Source organism: Emys orbicularis, chromosome 1 (assembly GCF_028017835.1).
Source record: "Emys orbicularis isolate rEmyOrb1 chromosome 1, rEmyOrb1.hap1, whole genome shotgun sequence".
Lineage (NCBI taxonomy): Eukaryota > Metazoa > Chordata > Testudines > Emydidae > Emys > Emys orbicularis.
In genome coordinates, this window is record NC_088683.1 from 24,509,776 (window position 1) to 24,516,688 (window position 6,913).

The following is a 6,913-nucleotide window of genomic DNA, read 5'->3' on the forward strand; positions in this document are numbered from 1 at the left end:
AGCAGAGGTATGGCTAGCCAGTTGTAGAGAGTGGGCCATGCTGCACCATGTACTTGTCCTGGGAGAATAAATGTGGGATTTTACATCAACTGGCCATAACACTGTAGGAGTCTTTTGTTTACACTTTATAGTAACATACCAAGGATAATACATTATAAAACATTCATAGATAATGAACAGATGTTTCAATAAATGATTAAGCAACTGGTCCCATGGTGTAATGGTTAGCACTCTGGACTTTGAATCCAGCGATCTGAATTCAAATCTCAGTGGGACCAGGAAGGATATCTCAGTGGTCTCAGCATTAGCCTACTAAACCCAGGGTTGTAAGTTCAATTCTTGAGGGCCATTTAGGAAACTGGGGTAAAAATCTGTCTGGGGATTGATCCTGCTTTGAGCATGGGGTTGGACTAAATGATCTCCTGAGGTCCCTTCCAACCCTGATATTGTTATAGAGTCCAACAGATCAGTAGTCTGCTTATAACCATCCATAATAGCTTTTACTGATGCACTTACAACCTTCTATTACACGTTATACTCTTGTCTGTAACTTGCTTATCACATCTATTCATTCCCTTGGAAGAGTGGACTCACCACTGGCACTCCCACTTGTGGCTGGGTGTAACATAGGAGCACATACCTCTCTATGCCCCCTGCCGACGGTCAAGCTGGTCCCACAGCAGTCTGCCTCTTCTCATGACTTGGCCATTTGGCCTGGTCACATTTAGTCCCACCCCTTTTGGGGTAACAGAAAGTCCAGTGTCCTTAGATCTGGTCTTTGGCCCTAACTCTGGGCCCCACGGTCCTCACACCCTTCTCTCGGGTGTCTCAGCCATCCTTATCCCCTTTTCAGGGGCTTCATACCACCTTCCCAGTAGTCGGTAGGGGAACCCAGGCCCAGCCTCTACACAGGGTTCCAGTCCAGGGACCCTAAGACAGACAAAGTTCACTCTGCCAGACTCCTTGCTGCCACCTTCCTGGACTGCTTCCTATCAAGCCTGTCAGCAGGCCTCTCCCACAGTCTTCTCTCAGTGTTTCCCTCTGGAATCTCCCAATAGATTCCAAACCAAAAGTATAAACGTAAACATATTTCTGTCCACCTCATGCTTAGCCTTTTGTGCCTTTCTGTTCCTCTGATCACTCTCTCCCTGTCAGCCCTGATCCTGCCCTATTATCAGGGTTCACTACTGGAACTTGCCCCGTCTGATGGCTGCTCTGTGTCTCTGCGGGCCTCTTACCAGACTTTGCTACTCAGGAGAAGATTCCAGGGCTAACTCCTCCTGTCAGCTTCTCTAGTCCTAGAGAGTGATTGCAGAGTCTCCCTGCTGCCCTCTTCTTCTTCTGTATTGAATTGTATAGCAGACTCACATTCTAAGTCTATGACTGGCAGCAGCCTCTTTCTAATCTGCTTCCCTTCTTTACAGGCACCACCTTCCCCAGCTGGACTTCATCTTTAATTAAAACTAGCCCACCTCCTCAGGTGCAGCCAGGTAGCGTAATTAGCCTCTCATGCCCACATTAACCCTTGCATTGCTTGTGTGGGGTTGTCAGGCACATATGTTGCCCAACAGCAAGAAACCAAAGCCACCTTGCCTAGCGGCTACAGTTCAGGATAGTGTCACTCAGTGGCAAAAGTCCAAGGTTGCCTTGCCTAGCAGCTACAGCATGCGGGTGGGGTAGGGGAACCCAGAACCCAGGCCCACCCTACTTCACCGGTTTCTGACCCAGGGCCCTTCAAAACAGTAGTCCGCTATGTGGCCTAGGATCTGGTACCCTCATACATGTCCCCTGGGTCACTTCCTACTGGTCTCTCCCTCATTGCCACTGGTTGGTCTTGGGATCCATCTTGGATTCCTCTCTGGTCTGTCTCGAAAGTCCCTTCCCCAGCAACAGAAAGTCATCACCCTCAGCTCCCAAGGTCAAAGTGCTTGCAGGCGCTTGGTTATGAGTAGGGCCCTACCAATTTCATGGTCCATTTTGATCAATTTCACAGCCAGAGGGTTTTTTAATTGGTCAATTTAATGTTTTCAGATGTTTACATCTGAAATTTCATGGTGTTGTAACAGTGGGGATCATGGGGTGGGGGTCCCAAAACTGTTGTAGGGGGATTGCAGGATTGCCACCTCACTTCTGCACTGCCTTCAGAACCTATCAGGGGAGGTTCCGGGGGGTGGGTTTGATCTCCCCCCCCCCGTGCTGCTCGGAGCACACCAGCTAGGGCTCCTAGCTGCTAGCCCCAGCCGGGCTGGGGAGCTTCCTCTTCCCCTGCATGGCCCTGGGGGTGGGGGGAGATCAGACCCACCTCCAGGTACCTCCCCTGGCTGTACGAAGCTCCAGAGCTGGGCTCTGAAAGCAGCAGCCAAGGAGCTTCCTGCAGTCGGGGGAGGTTCCCAGAGGTGGGTCTGATCTCCCCCGTGCTGCTGAGAATTCCTCCAGCTGGGGGCTCCTAGCTGCTAGACCTGGCTGGGCTGGGGAGGAACAGCACTTCCTCTTCCCCTGCACAGCTGCAGAGGGTAGGGGGAGATCAGACCCACCTCCGGGTACTTCCCCTGGCTGCAAGAAGCTCCCAGCTGCACTGCCTTCAAAGCCCAGCTTCTGTCCTGCCTTCAGAGCCATTGATGGACCTTTCCTCCATGAACTTTCTGAAAGCCGAAGTACATAATATCCACTGGATCACCCTTGTCCACATATTTGTTGACCCCCTCATAGAATTCTAACAAATGGGTGAGGAATGGTTTCCCTTTATAAAAACTGTGTTGACTGTTTCCCAACATATCGTTTTCATCTATGTGTCTGATAATTCTGTTCTTTACTACAGTTTCAACCAGTTTACCTAGTACTGAAGTTAGATGTACCAGCCAGAAATTGCCAGGATCACCTCTGGCACCTTTTTAAAAAATTGATGTCACATTAGCTATCCTCCAGTCATCTTGTGCAGAGGCTGATATAAGTGATAGATTACATACCACAGTTATCAGAGTAGCAGCCGTGTTTGTCTGTATCCGCAAAAAGAACAGGAGTACTTGTGGCACCTTAGAGACTGACAAATTTATTTGAGCATAAGCTTTCGTGGGCTAAAACCCACTTCATCGGATGCGTGCAGTAGAAAATACAGTAGGAAGATATATATATACACAGAGAACATGAAACAATGGGTGTTACCATACACACTATAACGTGAGTGATCAGTTAAGGTGAGCTATTACCAGCAGGAGAGAGAAAAAAACGTTTTGTAGTGATAATCAAAATGGCCCATTTCCAGCAGTTGACAAGAAGGTGTGAGGAACTGTAGGGGGGGGAAATAAACATGGGGAAATAGTTTTACTTCGTGTTATGGCCCATCCATGCCCAGTCTTTATTCAAGCCTAATTTAATGGTGTCCAATTTGCAAATTAATTCCAATTCAGCTCTCTCGTTGAAGTCTGTTTTTGAAGTTTTTTTGTTGTAATATTGCGACTTTTAGGTCTATAATCGAGTGACCAGGGAGGTTGAAGTGTTCTTCAACTGGTTTTTGAATGTTATAATTCTTGACGTCTGATTTGTGTCCATTTATTATTTTACATAGAGACTGTCCGGTTTGGTCAATGTACATGGCAGAGGGACATTGCTGGCACATGATGGCATATATCACATTGGTAAATGTGCACGTGAACGAGCCTCTGATAGGGTGGCTGATGTGATTAGGTCCTATGATGGTGTCCCCTGAATAGATATGTGGACAGAGTTGGCAATGGGCTTTGTTGCAAGGATAGGTTCCTGGGTTAGTGTTTTTGTTGTGTGATTGCTGGTGAATATTTGCTTCAGGTTTGGGGGCTGTCTGTAAGCAAGGACTGGCCTGTCTCCCAAGATCTGTGAGAATGATGGATCGTCCTTCAGGATAGGTTGTAGATCCTTGATGATGCGCTGGAGAGGTTTTAGTTGGGGGCTGAAGGTGATGGCTAGTGGCATTCTGTTACTTTCTTTCTTGGGCCTGTCCTGTAGTAGGTGACTTCTGGGTACTCTTCTGGCTCTGTCAATCTCTTTCTTCAATTCAGCAGGTGGGTATTGTAGTTGTAAGAACGCTTGATAGAGATCTTGTAGGTGTTTGTCTCTGTCTGAGGGGTTGGAGCAAATGCGATTGTATCGTAAAGCTTGGCTGTAGACAATGGATTGTGTGGTGTGGTCTGGATGGAAGCTGAAGACATGTAGGTAAGTATAGCGGTCAGTAGGTTTCCGGTATAGGGTGGTGTTTATGTGACCATCACTTATTTGCACTGTAGTGTCCAGGAAGTGGATCTCTTGTGTGGACTGGTCCAGGCTGAGGTTGATGGTGGGGTGGAAATTGTTGAAATCATGGTGGAATTCCTCACGGGTTTCTTTTCCATGGGTCCAGATGATGAAGATGACATCAATGTAGCGCAAGTAGAGTAGGGGCATTAACTCACTTTAACTGATCACTCTCGTTATAGTGTGTATGGTAACACCCATTGTTTCATGTTCTCTGGGTATATACATATCTTCCTACTGTATTTTCCACTGCATGCATCCGATGAAGTGGATTTTAGCCCACAAAAGTTTATGCTCAAATAAATTTGTTAGTTTCTAAGGTGCCACAAGTACTCCTGTTCTTTATACCACAGTTAGTAGTTCTGCAATTTCATATTTGAGTTCCTTCAGATAAATCAAAGAATTGGGAGAATTCAGAGAATTGGGAGAATACTATCTGGTCCTGGTGATTTATTACAGTTTAATTTATCAATTTGTTCCAAAACCTTCTCTCACAACACCTCACTCTGGGACAATTTCTCAGATTTGTCATCTAAAAAGAATGGCTCACATGTGAGCATCTCCCTCACATCCTCAGCAATGCAAAGAATTAATTTAGCTTCTCCACAACACCCTTGTCTCCCTTGAGTGCTTCTTTAGCACCTCAATCATCCAGTGGCTCCAGTGATTGTTTGGCAGGCTTCCTGCTTCTGATGTACTTGAACAAATGTTTGCTATTAGTGTTTTGTATCTTTTGCTAATTGCTCTTTTAATTCTTTTTTGGCCTGCCTAATTATACTTTTACACTTGACTTGCCAGAATTTATGCTCCTTTCTGTTTCCCTTGATAGGATTTGACTTCCAATTGTCTCTATCTGCCTCTTTTACTCTGTTTAGCCATGGTGGCATTTTTTTGGTCCTCTTACTGTTTATTATTATTATTATTATTTTGGATATACATTTAGTTTGAGCCTCTATTATGGTGGGTTTTTTTTAAAGTTTCCATTCAGCTTACAGGCATTTCATTCTTGTGACTGTTCCTTTTAATTTCTGTTTAACTAGCCTCCTCATTTTTGTGTATTTCACCTTTTTGAAGTTAAATGCTACTGTGGTGGGTTTCTTTGGTATTTCCCCCCTACAAGAATTAATTTGCATTATGGTCGCTATGACTGAGCGGTTCAACTATATTCACTCCTGGACCAGATCCTGTGTGCCACTTAGGACTAAATCAAGAATTGCCTCTCCCCTTCTGGGTTCCAGGAGAGCTGCTCCAAGAAGCAATCATTAATAGTGTCTAGAAATTTTATATCTGCATCCCGTCCAGAGGTGGTATGTTGCCAATCAATATGGGGATAGTTAAAATCCCCATTATTATTGGGTTTTCTATTCTTGAATTCTCCCTAATTTCCCTGAGCATTTCACAGTCACCATCACCATTCTGGTCAGGTGATCATACACAGTCTAGAGCCGAATAAGATCTAGATTGATCAGAATGTTTCCGCAGAGAGAGGAACATTATTTCTCACATGCAGGATAGGTTTTCAGGAATATTGCCAATTCTTTAGAGTAACTGAGCACTGGAGAATGAACTTCCAAGAGAAGCAAAATGGGCATCACCATTTGAGGTATTCATTTTAGTCCAACAGATCTCAGTTATTCTGATGTTCACAGCTCATCCCTCTTCCTGAGCTTAATTTGAAGGGATGGGTTGAGGAATATGGCTGGCTTGACAGGAGACACTATTATTTTATGATGAGCTGATTAAAATAAATAATTGACTAATATATTTACAGATGGGGTCAGTTTTGGAAGCAACTGGTAAGTATTGATCCTTTAGGGGTTTTTTTATTTTTGTACAAGCATCATTAACCATGGATAGATGCTTTTTAAAATAAACATGTATGGGGCTAAGGTCTAGATAGCCCATTGGGAGTTAGATGCCTAAACTGCTTAAGCGCTTTTGAAAATCCCACTAGGCACCTATCTGCATCTTTAGGTGCCTAAATCCCTTTGAAAATCTGCTCCTGAGTTGCCAACAGCTGATTTGGGTTCCATCACTAGTAGGGTAGAGTAGATTCTTTAGCTTACACTAACTCCTTGCTGACCATTTCATTAGAATTACAGGCCCAACTCTGGCCTATAGCCACAGTTCCATCTTGGGAGTTTGCAGAGCCCCAAAACTGTCCAGGAGTGAAGCTGATGTGCCATCCTTACAGACTGCAGTGCCACTCACTGATGGGGGCATGGGGGAGGGGCATGCTATGGCCCACTCTCTCCCCCACCCCTTTAGCAGATGCTATAGGGACTAGAAATACGAGACTTGGAGGAGAGTGCAAGGTAGGGTTGCCAACTTTCTAATCACACAAAACCGAACACCCTTGCCCTGCCTCCTGGCCTGCCCCTTCTCTGAGGCCCCACCCCCATTCACTCCAATCCCCCTCCCTCTGTCGCTTGCTCTCCCCCACCCTCACTCACTTTCACCAGGCTGGGGCAGGGCTTTGGAGTGTGGGACGCGGTGCAGGCTCCAGGGTGGGGCCAGAAATGAGGGGTTTGGGGTGCAGGAGGGGGTGTGGAGGTGCAGGCTCCAAGAGGGATCTAGGGTGCAGGAGGGGGCTCAGGGCTGGGGCAGGGGATTGGGTGCGGGAGGGGGTGAGGAGTGCAGGCTCTGG

At 46.1% G+C, this 6,913-nt stretch overlaps 1 non-coding gene across 1 annotated transcript; it reads left to right on the forward strand.

The window, feature by feature from the left end:
- The first annotated feature begins 206 nt into the window (after nucleotides 1-206).
- Nucleotides 207-278, forward strand: TRNAQ-UUG (transfer RNA glutamine (anticodon UUG)). The gene has a single exon. It is a non-coding gene; the product is annotated as a tRNA-Gln (tRNA).
- Nucleotides 279-6,913: the final 6,635 nt, after the last annotated feature.